This window comes from Furipterus horrens, unplaced genomic scaffold (assembly GCF_987537825.1).
Source record: "Furipterus horrens unplaced genomic scaffold, mFurHor1.1.pri manual_scaffold_11, whole genome shotgun sequence".
Lineage (NCBI taxonomy): Eukaryota > Metazoa > Chordata > Mammalia > Chiroptera > Furipteridae > Furipterus > Furipterus horrens.
In genome coordinates this window covers 58,467,329-58,482,522 of record NW_028327181.1, presented here as the reverse complement: position 1 = coordinate 58,482,522, position 15,194 = coordinate 58,467,329, and positions in this window count along the sequence as shown.

Genomic DNA, 15,194 nt, shown 5'->3' with positions numbered 1-15,194 from the left:
AACATCGACTGGTGCCCAGAAAAATGTTACACATTCACATTTGGAGACTCCTTCACTTTTGAATTAATTTAAAAAGTACTGATCAGCTGCCAGGTATTATTTTGTTAATTAGATGCTCTCCATGAAATTAGCCTTCTGACACATTTCCAACCATTTCTCTGCAGAAGCCCCTGTGAAATCTCGACTCTCTCTTTACAAGCAGAAATAAAACCTATGGCCTGTGTTTTCCGCCTCACCCAGAGTCTCAGTTTCTATGCCATTTGCTGTGATGAGCAGAATGAATGATGCACAAAGGCTGGTGGGACAACGGGCCTGATTCATGGTTTGGGAAAACAGGGAATTGTCTCAGAGCAAACAATGGCTCCCTTTTTTGCTGGGGGCACTACAATGCTTAGCTGAAAGCATCTTGTTTGGATTTGTACAACCAGTGGATAAATATCTAAATGAGAGGAGCACTATGGGGTTCCCAAGGTCCCTGGGGTACTTAAAAACAATCCTGAGATATGCTGGCAGAGCTTGTGCTCTTTATTAAACAAACAGAGAGAGGTTATTCAAACAGCTGTTAATTTCATTAAGAAGCCTCATTTTAAGGTCCCAGAACAGGCATTTCTTTTTATGTCGGGATTATCTCTGAGTTGTATATTTGTATCTACTCCTGGTAGCTTAGCTGGGATGTCAGGTGCTAAGCTTACATTTGGATGGATGTTTTGGCTTGGGCTTCAAAAAAGAATTTATCTCTAGAGCAGATTAAATTTGACCAAAATAAATTTGATGGGTAATTTATGACTATTTATATATATTTTTATTGATATCATATTGTACATACTATTTTGTGATTTTTAAAATTGAGCACTATATTAATTTGTCAACAAATGTTAACCTACAATATCACTTCTAATGAATATGTTGGGTATAACTATGAATGGACCATCATTTAACTAGTCCCTTGTTGTTGGACATTTAGGTTGTTTTCAGTTTGTCATAGCTATAAACCATGCTTCAGTAAAAATTATTGCAGTTAAATCTGCACATTTCCTTATTTCCCTAGAAAAAATCCTGGGTTTTGATTGCTGGGTCAGAAAAGATGCATATTTTTAATGTTTTTGACTCATGCTGAGAAACTGCCCTCCAGAGTACAATTTATATTTCCTGTATGTATGTAAGTGCTTTCCTTCACACACACCTGGCTTTTCAATCTAAACTTAGTTTTCTTGGTTTATTAGTTACTAGTCTACAACTAATGACTTCTAGTTTTTGTTTCATTTACCAGATGAGCAAAAGTTGTAAGAATTTGTAATATTTCATTGTTGCTGAGAATATGGATAAACGGATGTTCTCAAACCCTATGCGTGTAAATTGGTATTTTTGAAGGATAATTTGAGAGTGTTTGTGACAAATTTTAAATTGCATTCCTTTTGACCTAGCTATTCACAAGTGAACAAAGATATATGAATAAAAATACTTATTGAAGTACTTTATAATAGCAAAAAAAAATAAAATAAAACTACCTAAAATTCATCAGTAGGGTATAGTTAAGTAAATTATGGTACATTTATGCTATGAAATACTGTGTGGCCATTGAAGAGAATAAAGGAGATCTCTAGTATCAGTGTGGAAATTGGTCTGCGCTATTTTGCTAATTTTAGAAAATATTTTGCATGGTAATAATATATTATGATCCCCATTTCCTTTTTTCAAAGTCCAAGTATATACACTCAAAAATATATATGACTGAATTTTCATAGAAAATGTTTTTTGAAGGTGATTACCTCTGAGTAACAGAATTGAGAGAAAAATGGGAAATGTTTCCTTTTTACTTTATATGTTTCTTAATATTTTAATAAGCATTTATTCTTTTTAAAAAGATTTTATTTATTTATTTTTAAAGAGAGGGGAAGAAAGCGAGAAAGAGAGAGAAACATTAATTGGTTGCCTCACACTTGCCCCAACTGGGGACCTAGCCCACAACCCAAGCATGTGCCCTGACTGGGAATTGAACTGCTGACCTTTTAGTTCACGGGCCAGCGCTCAATCCACTGAGCCATGCAGGCCAGGGCAGCATTTATTCTTCTAAAAATGGGAAAATTAATTTGTTTCCTCTTTCCCAGTTTTTATATATTTTATTTAGTTTTCTTATTTTATTCATTAGCTTAGAATTTTAAGAACAGTTGTAACTAAGATAGTAATGAATGACATCCTTGTCTTGTTCCTGACTTTAATAGTAATGTCTTTAATATTTTATAACTAATATTGGCTTTTGGTTTTTTCCTCTCTTCATTTCTTGTCTCTGCCATTTTTCCTGCATGAGGCTCATTTTCTAATATTGACATTTGTCATGGACTGGAATCATAGGAGCTCTGGCCTCAATTGACATGGAAAGCACAAGAATACATTTTCCTTGTAACAAAATTTAGGTAACCTATGTTCTAAAGTAAATAGTGTAAGATGCGGTGTACGCAGACATGGCTCACCTCTTTGCAAAACCACATCAAAATTACAACTAAAATATAGAACTGTCACTCAGAACCATCAGAAATCAAGTTGAATGGAAATCAGACAACTACGGAATTAAAGAAACCACATCCATCCAGACTGGTAGGAGGGGTACAGATGTGGAACAGAGTGGTCCCTCACCCATGTATGTTGGATAAAAATTTGGGAGGCATTATCTCAGGAGTGAAGAGTCTCAGCTCCACACCAGGCCCCTCAGCCCAGGGTTCCAGTGCCAGGAATATAAGTCCCTATAACTTCTGACTGCAAAAACCAGCAGGGACTTAGTTGGTGGAAGAAAATTCTGGGGTCTCAAGAGGTTGCCTTAAAGAACCCACCTATGGATTTACTCAGACTCATTCCCTCTGAGCTCCAGCACCAGAGTAGCAGCTGGAGAGATGCAAGTGGCATACAGGGAGGATCTGAAGTGTCTGGCATCGAGGCAAGAGCTGGGGGACAGCTTTCTCCCGGACAGAAAGGCAGGCAAAGGCCATTGTCCCTTTTCTGAGCCCTCCACCCCACAGAGCCATAGAGCTGGCAGTCAGGTGCCATATCTGAGACTCCATTAACCTGGCTAACATAGTTTGCCCAAACCTAGGGATCCCCTGCGAGTTTGTCCCACCCAACTTAGGGGCCACTCAAGCTGTTAACAGAGAATTTTCTATATGAATGGCTTGTCTTGGCTGATGTCATTCCATCAAACAAGCAGAGCTGGCCTCAATGAGCCCCAGACCCAGCACTAGCATCAGCCAGCCTAGATTCACAGCTTGGCTTTGCCTGGGAATCTCCAAGCCCAGCACAAGTAGTAGGCATTTCACATTGCTTTATAGTTCATGCAGGGTGGTCCCACGCAAAACACAGGTGGGGGCTGCTCTTGGCTTGCACCATCTGGGAAACCCCAGGCCAGCACACCCAGTGGACAGCTACAGACCATGTAGGTGCACCACTACCCAGCTCCTGTACAGTTGATCCTCCATGGAGGGCAGAGGTTGGTGATAAGTGGTCACAGCCAGTCCTTGAAGCTGACTGGCCTGGGTTGATCTCTCCCATTGATCTTCCAACAGCAACCAAGTCTCAACTACAAGAGGAGAATGTACTCAGCCCACACAAAGGGTGAACCTTGCGTGCCCAGCTTGGGTGATAGGGGAGGCTGTGCCACTGGACCCGACAGGACACCTACTACATTAGGCCACACTACCAAGACTCAGAATCAAAGCAGCTCTATCTAATACATAGAAACAAACACAGGGAGGCTGCCAAAATGAGGAGACAAAGAAACATGGCCCAAGTGAAGAACAGATCAAAACTCCAGAACAAGAGCTAAACAAAATGGAGATAAGCAATCTATCAGATGCAGAATTTAAAACACTGATTATAAGGATGCTCAAGGAACTTAGTGAGGACCTCAACAGCATGAATAAAATCCAGTCAGAAACAAAGGATACACTAATTGATATAAAGAACAATTTACAGGTAAACAACCATAGAGTGGATGAGGCTGAGAATCAAATTAATGATTGATATGGAACATAAGGAAGCAAAAACAACCAAGCAGAACAACAAGAAGAAAAAAGAATCCAAAAAAATGAGGATAGTATAAGCAGCCTCTGGGACAATTTCAAGAGGTCCAACATTTGCATCTTAAGGGTGCCAGAAGGAGAAAAGGAAAAGCAAGAAATTGGAAATCTATTTGAAAAAATAACGAAAGAAAATTTCCCTAATTTGATGAAGGAAATAGACATGCAAGTCCAGGAAGCACAGAGTCCCAAACAAGATGGATGCAAAGAAGCCCACATCAAGACACATCATAATTGAAATGCCAAATATTAAAGATAAAGAGAGAATCTTAAAAGCATCAAGAAAAAAGAAGTTATCTACAGGGGAGTTCCCATAAGACTGTCAACTGACTTCTCAAAGAGACTTTGCAGTCTAGAAGGGATTGGCAAGAAATATTCAAAGCGATGAAAAGCAAGGACCTACAATCTAGATTACTCAACCGAGCAAAGATATCATTTAGAATCAAAGGGCAGATAAAGACTTTCCCAAACAAGGTAAAGCTAAAGGAATTCATCACCACGAAGCCATTATTACAGGAAATGTTAAAGGGACTTATTTAAGAAAAAGAAGATCAAAACCATGAGCATGGAAAAGACAACAAATATACAACTATCAACAACTGAATCTAAAAAACAAAAACAAACTAAGCAAATAACAAGAACAGAAATAGAATCATGTATATGGAGATCATTTGGAGGGTTATCAGCTGGGAGGGGGAAGGGGGAGAATGGGGAAATGGTGCAGGGATTAAGAAACATAATTGGTAGGAAAAAAATAGACAAGGGGATGTTAAAAATAGTATAGGAAATGGAGAAGCCTAAGAACTTACACACAGGATCCGTGGACATGAACTAAGGTGCGAGAGTGCTGGAGGGAAAGGGGTACCAGGCAGAGGGGGGCAAGGGGGAAAAATTGGGACAACTTTAATAGCATAACCAATAAAATAGACACAAAAAAGTGGTAATGTACAGATACCAGCATACAATTTTCTAACTTCCAAGGAATTGGTCATTTCTATGCTATTCTTTTAAAAAATATTCAAGTATAAAAAATGTACAAATTGGGTTGCATTTTGATTGCTGATTTGTAGTTCTTAATATATTATGAATATCCATATATTAAGGTACAACCATGTAGTAGAATGTTTTTCAACTTCAATGGGTGTGAGCTTAGGCACTCTGGGTTTACATTTTTCAAATATTTGAAAGAAGCCCACCTGAGAGAATGGATTGGACACAAAAGAAGAAGCACTGTCAAGAGGCTAAAAGAGTGTATCCTGGAGAAATTCATTTCTCTGGTTCTAGTTTTTCATTCATACCCTTTCTATGGTTGGTTATGTGAGCCAATATATTCCTCTTTTTGCCTTAGCTTCTTCAATTTGTATTTGTTCCTTGTAACCAGAAGAGTACTAATAAAACAGTTATTAAAAATAATACTGTAAAATCCTAGGTGATATCTCAACTGCAGCCTCATGGGAGACCACAAGCCAGAAATGCCCATTCAAACTGCTTTCAAATTCATGATTCACAAAAACTATAAGATAATAATGTTTATTGTTTTAAGAAGTGATGTTGTAGGCCCTGGCCAGGTAGCTCAGTTGGTTAGAGTGTCATCCCCATAAGCCAAGGTTGCCAGTTTGATCCCAGGTCAGGGCACATTCAAGGATCAACCAATGGATGCATTCATGTGGAACAACAAATCAATGTTTCTCTCTCTCACTCCCTCACTCTTCCCCCCTTCCTCTATCTAAAAAAAAAAAAAAATGCTGAAAGAAATGAAAGAGGACCTAAGTAAATGGAGAGACATCCCGTGTTCATGGATTGAAAGGTTTAACTTTTTAAAAATGAGAATAGGACCCAAAGCAATCTACAAATTCAATAAAATTCTTATAAAAATTTTAATGGCATTTTTTTTAAGAAATAGAAAAACCCATTCTAAAATTCATGTGGAATCTACAGGAACCTAAAATAACAAAAAAAAAAAAAAAAAAAAAAAAAAAAGGAGAAGAAGAAGAATGAAGTTGGAGGACTTGCATGTCTTAATTTAAAAACTTACTACAAAGCCACAGTAATCAAAATCCTCTGGTACTGTCATAGGGACAGACATAGACTGATGCAACAGAAGAAAGAGCCTGGAAATAAACCCTTGCATATACAGTCGCTTGATTTTCAATGTAGTTACCAAGATTATTTGATGAGGAAAAGACAGTCTTTTCAATTAATGATTTTGGGAAAATTGTAAAAGAATTAATTTGGAGCCTTACCTTATACCATATACAAAAACAACTCAAAATAGATCAAAGATCATTTCGGATTGAGAGCTTTTAAGTTATAAATTCAATACCCTTAATAGCTATAGGGCTATTTGAATTACCTATTTTATATTGGGTGAATTGGAGTTTTGTTTTTCGAGGAACTGGTAATTTCATCTAAGCTGTCAAATTTATGTGTGTGGAGTCTTTAATAATATTCCTTTATTATCTTTTTGATGTCTGCAGGGTCAGTAGTTATACTCCCTTTTTCATTCTTGATATAGGTAAATTGTGTCTTCTCTCTTTTTTATAATTTAAAAACTTCCAAAACTGAATTTCCAGGCCCAGATGGAAGTCAAACATTAAAAACTATTCACACCAATGTTACGTAATCTTTTCCAGTAAATAGAAGAGGAGGAAACACTTGCCAGTTAATTTTATGAAGCTAGTATTATCCTGATACTAAAACTTGGAAAGAAAATACATACAAAAAAGGTAAATTATAGATCAATATTCCTCATGAATACATACACAAAAATCCTCAACAAAATATTAGCAAATAGAATTCAGCAATATATAAAAATAACTATACATCAGGACCCTGTTGGGATTTATTCAGGATGCAAGGCTGTTTCATATGTGAAAATCAATCAGTGTAAGCTAACATATTAACAGGTTAAAGAAGAAAAATCACGTGACTGTAACAGTAGCTGTAGAAAAATCATTTTACAAAACCCAGTACCCTTTCATGATTTAAAATGAAAAGCAAAAAACAAAAATAGGAATCTATTTGATAAAGAATACCTGCTAAAACCCTATGGCTGACATGGAAAGTCTGAATGCTTTCTTCCACTGATTGGGAACAAGATAAAGGGAAATGTCAATTTGTTGTTTCACTTATTCAGGCATTCATTGGTTGATTCTTGTATGTGCCCTGACAAGGGTGGAGGGGTTGAACGTGCAACCTTGGCATGTTGGGACAATGCTCAAACCAACTGAGATATCTGACCAGGGATACTCTTATCACCCTTAGCATAGTGCTGGAATTGCAATAGGCAAGAAAAAGATATAGAAGTCATATAAATTATAAAGAAAAAAATAAAAATGTCCCTATTTCAGATGATATGATTGTCTACATAGAAAATCCCAAGGAATCTCAAAAAGAAAACAACAACAAAAACTCTTCTAGAATCAATCAATGACTAGCAAAATTGTAGGATAAACAATAGGCATACAAAAGTCAATGGCATTTCTATATAATAGTCGTCGGCAGCCGTCCGTCTCGAGAGACGATGGTGTAGCTTCTTAAGAGTCTATCTGCACCGCCGAGAATGGCTGTGCAGTCCGACTCGGAAGTGACACGGTATCTGTCTCCTCCCGTGTTGAATCGACATCTTGCGATGACGCTGGAGTGTCCTCTCCAGTGAAGCTGAAGCTACAGAGCCTGGGCAGGGTGATATGGAGGGTCTGCTGTTGCCCATGCAGCAGACCCCCCCTCTCTTCGCACCTGAAGGGTCCAAGGGAAAGACGAAGTCAATACAGCTTGGCTTCAGTGCGCCGCAGGAGTTGCCGGTATTGACTACAACGTCAAACCGCCTTAGGGACTCCGGCTCCGGATTTTCTGTCGGGATTTACTCCCTTAGCCTTTCCCCTGAAGAGGTATGCTGCAAGGCAGCGGAGGTTTTTTGGAGTCAGAGTTTTCCTTCTCTGATGTGCCCTGACTGGAAGATCGAACCAGCGACACTTAGCTCGCAGGCCGACTCTCAATCCACTGAGCCAAACCAGCCAGGGCAAATGAACAAACATGTGGTCACCAACATTAAAAATATAATTCATTTATAATCACTCAAAAAAAAAAAAAAAAACCCCCACAAAATACTTAGGTGTAAATCTAACAAAATGTGTACAGAAACTTATGTACTGAAATCTACAAATTGCTGATGGAGAAAAGACCTGATGGAGAAAAGACCTAAAGAAAGGGAGAGACATGGTGTTCATTAACTGGAAGACTCAGCATAGTAAAGATGTCAATTTGATGTACAGGCTTATTGAAATTACTCTTAAAATCCCATCAAGTCTTTCTTGTTTTTTTGATTTGGTAGATATAGACAGGATTTTTTGACAATTTATATGGAAAGGCAAAGGAATTAGATGAGTTAAATCAATCTTGAAAAAGTAGATAACAGTAGGAGCAATCTTTTCAATGTTAAGTTTTATCATTATAACTATAATAATCAAGACTAGTATTGATGGATTGAAGAGAAGGGGCTGGAGTGGGAGAGAAGTAGGTGTGACTGGCTATGACAGGGCAATAGGAGATATTCTGTTGATGGAAATGTTTTGTATGTTGTATCAATGTCAATATCTTATTTTCAATATGCTATAGTTTTTCAAAGATGTTACTATTGGGGTAGAGTATGAGGATATAAAGGATTTCTTTATTGTTTCTTACAACCTACTTACATATGTCAGTCCACAATTATCTCAAAATAAAGTCGAATTCAAAAATAAAAAAGGATCATCCCATCCAAAATACCTATAATAGCCCTGTTGAAAACACAAGTACAGTGAGCTATTTGGCAACCGTTAAAAGATTGTGCTTTTGAAGATTATTTAATGGCATTGGAAAATGTTGACTTTCAACCTCCAGTTAAAAACTATTAAGATTCAAAACTTAATTTAAAAAAAATTACTTACGTATAAGCTAAAAGTTGAAAGGATATGTATAATTTTTTTTCACTGTGGTTATATTGAGTTATGGAATTAGTTGGGATTTTCACTTTTTTATATGTTCTGCATTATCTAATCTTTTTACTATGGCATAAATCATCATTATATGAAACAAATACTTAGTGAGAAGGAAGAAGCAGTCTCACAAATAAGCAGGCTGTAGTTTGTGGGGTATATGGGCCTTCTATCTTAAATTATCTCCCATCTCAGCTGTCAGTGCTCCCACTAACCTGTTTTCAGTCCCAGAAAATTCACGTGTTTAAAACAAGGTGCAATTTTACAAGGAAGATGTCTGGAACAAAATTTTACATATTTTAAGAATGTATATGTATCAAAAATGATTTGGGGGAATAAATATTATTTTGTTTATCTAAGTACTATACACTGGAATCCAGGAGGAAATCATAAATTCTAAATATGCAGCCATCATTGACTCACTTTTAAAAAAGTACAGAGTTAGTGTTCTAATTTTTTTAAATGAAGAAATGAATCTAATATAAGCTTTGGAAAAAAAGGAAGTCTAAAAACCATGATTTAGGGTATGTCTTGATATAACTTAGCATTAGTGGTTTTCTGGACCATCATTCAGAGACCTGGAATTCAGTCCTTCCTTTCTCCGTACAGTCAATGTGGAAGGAGGGACAGTGGAATTAGCAATTGGGAAGGGATGAGAGTATGTTATTGAAGGGAAAGTCCTCTTTGGAAGATAAAGGTCATTGGTTTATAGTATTACACAAAAAACAATATAAGCAGTTCCACAGCAAACAAGACGGACTAGCTTCAAGATATCTAAATCCAGTCTAGATGACCTTCCGAGGCTTATAGCCCAAATATTTCTCCCTTCACCTCTCTGCAACTTTCCATCTACCTCCACCCCTCTCTCATACACAAATACTCCTTTTCAGCTATACTGGAACTATTTCTTGTTCCCAGAACTTGACTTCCACATTTTTAATTCCATACCTTTGCTCAAACCATTCTTTCTACCTGCATTGCCTTTCTCCCAGGCCTGTATTATTCAGTCTGGTAGCCACTAGGCACATGGGCTATTAAGCTCTTGAGATGTGGCTAGTGTGGATTCAGACATGCTATAAATAAAAAATATGTATATATTGGATTTCAAAGAGTATAGAAAAGAGATAAAAAATAATTTTATCTTTTTAAAATGAGACTACTACAAAATTTCAAACTATAGTACATTCCTGCTTCATAATATATGTCTGTTGGACAGTGCTCCCCCAGATCCAGGAAGTTTTACTGCTGTGTATTGACCTTAAGGACATGTTGACTCAGCATCTGTGAATCCAAGTGTTTTAATATGAATTATACTAATTTCAGTGAATTTTTAGAAAAACAAATTATTCATTAGCGGAATTAAACCACTTCCACGTTTTCTATTTTCATTTTGATTTTAATTATTTTCATGGGGACTGGTTGTTTTTCCTCTAAGAATTTCACAAAGGGCATTTGACATATTTATCAGGGTTTTTTGTTGTATTTTGCTTTAGTCCCTTTTTTATGGCTTCTGTTACTGTATCGTTTTGTGGTCATGATTTTGAGTACATGCAATTTTCCTGGGTCAACTTTTGCAGATAAAACATTTACTGTGTGAAGTTTTAGCCATTGCCATTTATATGTGGTACAAATAATTTCTGTTAGTAATATTAATTTTAATTGGATAAGAGGTCAATTGTTTATATTAATTTTAAAATTTAACAATAAGAAAATTGTGGGCAAATCTCAAATAATCTAGGATAGTTCTATTATCTAAGATTACTTAATTGTATTGCTTGTCTAATTTATCCATAACTATCACTCAATGTCTTTGGTGAGGCAGAGACAAAGGGCAGGGTCCAAATATCCTCAAGAAATTATTGTTATTCTTTTAGGTGTAATTATGGTATTGTAATTGTTTCTAAAAAGTTGTTTTAAAGAGATACATACTAAACTATTAATGAGTGAAATAATGTGCTACCTAGCATATGCCTCAAAATAATGAAGGGGAAATGAGTGGGAATATAGATGAAACAAGATTAGCCATGAATTTATAATTGTGAAACCTGATGGTGGGTATTTGAGATCTTATTATATCATTCTATCTACTTTTGTATATATTTGATAATTTCCATATTAAAAAGGTAAAATACTAGAATTGTTATTTATTAAAAGTCCTTAAGATCAAAAGGCAGGGGTCAAAATGTGCCTTTTTTTTGTTCTTTATCCGCAACTGCAAAACTGAAATCCAAACTCCCTACTATGTTCTCAAGGCCCTGCATTATCTGATTCCTACCTGTCTCTCTGATCTTGTCTCCTGCTGCTTTTTCCTCTGCTGGGTTTATCAGGAAATGGAATATGAATGGTGTCCCTAGACCAGTGTGGTCAAGAGGCCTCCTTCCTCACCATCATTTCACTTCATCTGCCCGGACATTCTTTCATTTCCTGCCTTTGTACTTGTTCCTTAAGCTGGAATCCCTTGGCTGCTCAAGTCTCAGCTTAAATGTCACTCACTCCTCAGAAACTCTTCTCTTACCACAGTCACTAAAGCAGTCCCTCCTGTTTTTCTCCACCTCATTACTGTTTATTACCTTTACAGTTTTGCCACTTTTTTTTTTTTTTTTGCTATCTTCTGCCAGAATATAAACTCCATGAGCTCAGGGATTCTATTTGTTTTGTTCATTGTGTGTACTCAGCACCTAGCATAGGGTCTGGTATATAGAAGGCATTCAATATCTGTTGAATGAATGAATTACAACTCTAGCTATTTTTATAGGTCTGCTTTAAATCGTTTCCTTCATAAAACCTTCTTTACCTCCTCTAAGTGAGAATTAATCTTTTATTCTACTAGGTGTACAGGCACAAAAGGGAAAGTTTGTTTTACCCCTTCACCTGTTCTACTGTGGTGAAACCCAGAATGACTTTAATACATTTTTTGTATTGTTTAAGTTAGCACTTTAAACTTATTTTTCTATATATATATATATATATATTTAAAGGTCTTAGATTACAAAGTGCTGGTTCTAAATACTTCTTCTATGTCCAGCTAGTTGAAAGTTTTAATTCTTTTAATAGCCTTTGTTTCTATGGCTTCCCAATGTTTATGACACATGAGGATGTCATGATGGAGGTGAAGAATGACTGGTTTAGTTGGACTTGCCCTCATTGATGTGTCCGCGCTTTGGGGACATGCAGGTACACAACTTAATTAGCTATAATCTCCTGGAGCGAGTCTCTATGGTTGGGTCATGGTTCTCTTTCAAATGATACATATAACTTGTAGGCCTGAAAGCTACCTTCTCACCATGGCTAATTGCTTTATATCAAACATACATACACAGCAATGTGTTTGTCTGTAAACAAAGGATAGTTTAATTCTCAAAATAATATTTCAACATTTGTGCTCATTGTAAAGAGATTTTTGCTCTTAGAGCTACTTTTAGAAGACATTTTGTCCTCTCCCCAATAGCAGTATTTTTGGAGTGTTTCTTCCAATCAGCTTATTTGCAGAATTGTTTTAAGTAACACTAATTTTACTGCAGCAATTCAAACAAATGTTTCCACTTTGAAAATGTCTGCTGGAAAAAAAAAAGATTTGCAATTCAAATGAATGGGAAGATTGTTAGGTTGTTGCAAGTAAAATGGATGTTTATACTTAATTTTTTTTTCAAGAAACATCATCCAAAATATTATTAAATGTTTCCTGGATGTATATAGTAGATTCTATGTCGGCAGCCGTCCGTCTCGAGAGACGATGGTGTAGCTTCTTAAGAGTCTATCTGCACCGCCGAGAATGGCTGTGCAGTCCGACTCGGGAGTGACACGGTATCTGTCTCCTCCCGTGTTGAATCGACATCTTACGATGACGCTGGAGTGTCCTCTCCAGTGAAGCTGAAGCTACAGAGCCTGGGCAGGGTGATATGGAGGGTCTGCTGTTGCCCATGCAGCAGACCCCCCCTCTCTTCGCAGCTGAAGGATCCAAGGGAAAGATGGAGTCAATACAGCTTGGCTTCAGGTGCGCCGCAGGAGTTGCCGGTGTTGACTACAACGTCAAACCGCCTTAGGGACTCCGGCTCCGGATTTTCTGTCGGGGTTTACTCCCTTAGCCTTTCCCCTGAAGAGGTATGCCGCAAGGCAGCGGAGGTTTTTTGGAGTCAGAGTTTTCCTTCTCTAGATTCTATGTAAGTCCTTATAAATAGTATAGTAAAGATGTCCTAATTTTCCATTCTCAATAGACAAGTGCTTAAGATGGATCTATGATTTTAGCGACTGAAAAAGAAAGTGCACAGAACCAGAGCACATTGTTCCATATCAAATTAAACATGTAACAGTTTTATTTCTGTTCAGAAAAATTATTGAGGAAGAAAGTTTTTATACATTCCTCCCAAGTGAGTTTATTTATTTATTTTTCTTGAAGGATTGCTATAGAAATAAAAGCCTCAATTTAGTACATAATTATGTAACAGATTTTAAAATATTCTAAATACATGAGTCTATGAGCTCAAGGTTTATAGGCATCAGTGTTATTAAATCAGTGTTTATCAATGTGATTCTGATTTCTTTCTGGGCTATTTTGTTGGCTTTTAGAACACTTGTTTTAAAAAATAACTGATTTACTCAGCTGATTAAATATTAAGTAGTGTGATATCAGGCAATAACATTTTAAAAGGCAGAAATAAACTGAAGGTAGATTCTTAGAACAAGAGATTGTAATTTATTGCATGTTTATTGTTTCTGGACATAGCACACACAGACCAAACCTCTGTGCCTCATCTTAGCCTCATCTAAGTAGAGAATACCATAACTGTAAACCTAGAAAAGACCTTCCAGAGACCATTTGATTTCCTTCTCTGCCTTAATAAAGGAGAAAGCCAGACCTTCCAGACAATTAGCTCATGTTCCTCCTGAACACCTCCAGGGATAGAGACAACCTTTCTTGATAAAAGGAAACTTGTTTTGGTATCAAGCTACAGTAATAGCTACAGGAGTTATCTATGATTCCCCACTAAGGCAATATATCATACTTTACACATGCAGCATCCCCTCTCTAATTCTCACACAAGCCTTACAAATTATTTATTAAGTCTATTTTATATAGACGCCTAGGCTAGAGAGAGTAATTTAACCAAGGTCTTATTTCTGGTAAGTGGCTGATCCAGGATCCATACTCATTATTGCTTTCATTAACTGAGCAGCTTCTTAAAGGCAGTATATGCATTTATCTAGATAAAGGGAAGTAATAAAATAAATGAACAGAACTCTAAATTTACGTTTCAGGAAAAGTTTCTTGGACAATGCAAATTAATGATGAAATAATCACACTAGATGCCTGTTATTAAAAGAATATCCCATATCAAATGATTCAGGACCTCCAATCTGGCCATTTTTCTGCGTGAATAAATTGAGTACAAATCTCCCAAACTTGTCATAATTTAGACGCACGCACGCACGCACTCACACCTTGTAGGAATAAAGTTCCAGATCTTTCTTTGGGCTTCAGCTCTAAGATGTCCAGACCCTCAGATATGTGTGCGTATGTGTGACTAAGGAAGAGAATAGCTGAATCACATCTAAAAGCGAATCGTCCCAATTAAAAATCTATAATAAAAGTGAAGATAATTGCGCATTCCATCAGTCTTTTAACCTCAACAGCTCTTCTCTTTAAGTGAACCCAACGTACTTCCACCCCATATCCCCAAACTGGGTAATAAACTCTTAAGGCTGGAGGTAGAAGAGTCGACAGCTTGGCCCAGGCTCGGCTTTATTCTGAAGCCTAGGGGGCCCCGGAATCCATGGATGCCAACGGGTCCCACTGTTGGCTGGGGGGAGCAGGATAGCGTTGTTTCTGGGCAACAGCGGGGCGGGGAGGTCAACAGAGCCGGAGTTCGTGAGGGGCCGTAACAGACGAGTTTCTAGGAAAGGGGAACCGAGAGACTATTCCCAAGGTTACAGAGGCGTGCGGCGGGCAAGAAGAACCGCCTAATGCGCAAACCCGCTCACCGGCTCTTGGGTACCACCAAGCCGCACCAGCCGGCCCCGCGAAAAACAGCGTGGCTCCGAAGGCCGGCGCATGCGCTGTTCCTCCTCCGCTCTCGCCGCTCCCCCAGTTCCCGGCGGGTTTGGGGCGGCGGCGGCGGCAGCGGCGGCGGCGGCGGCGGCGCGGTGACGTCAG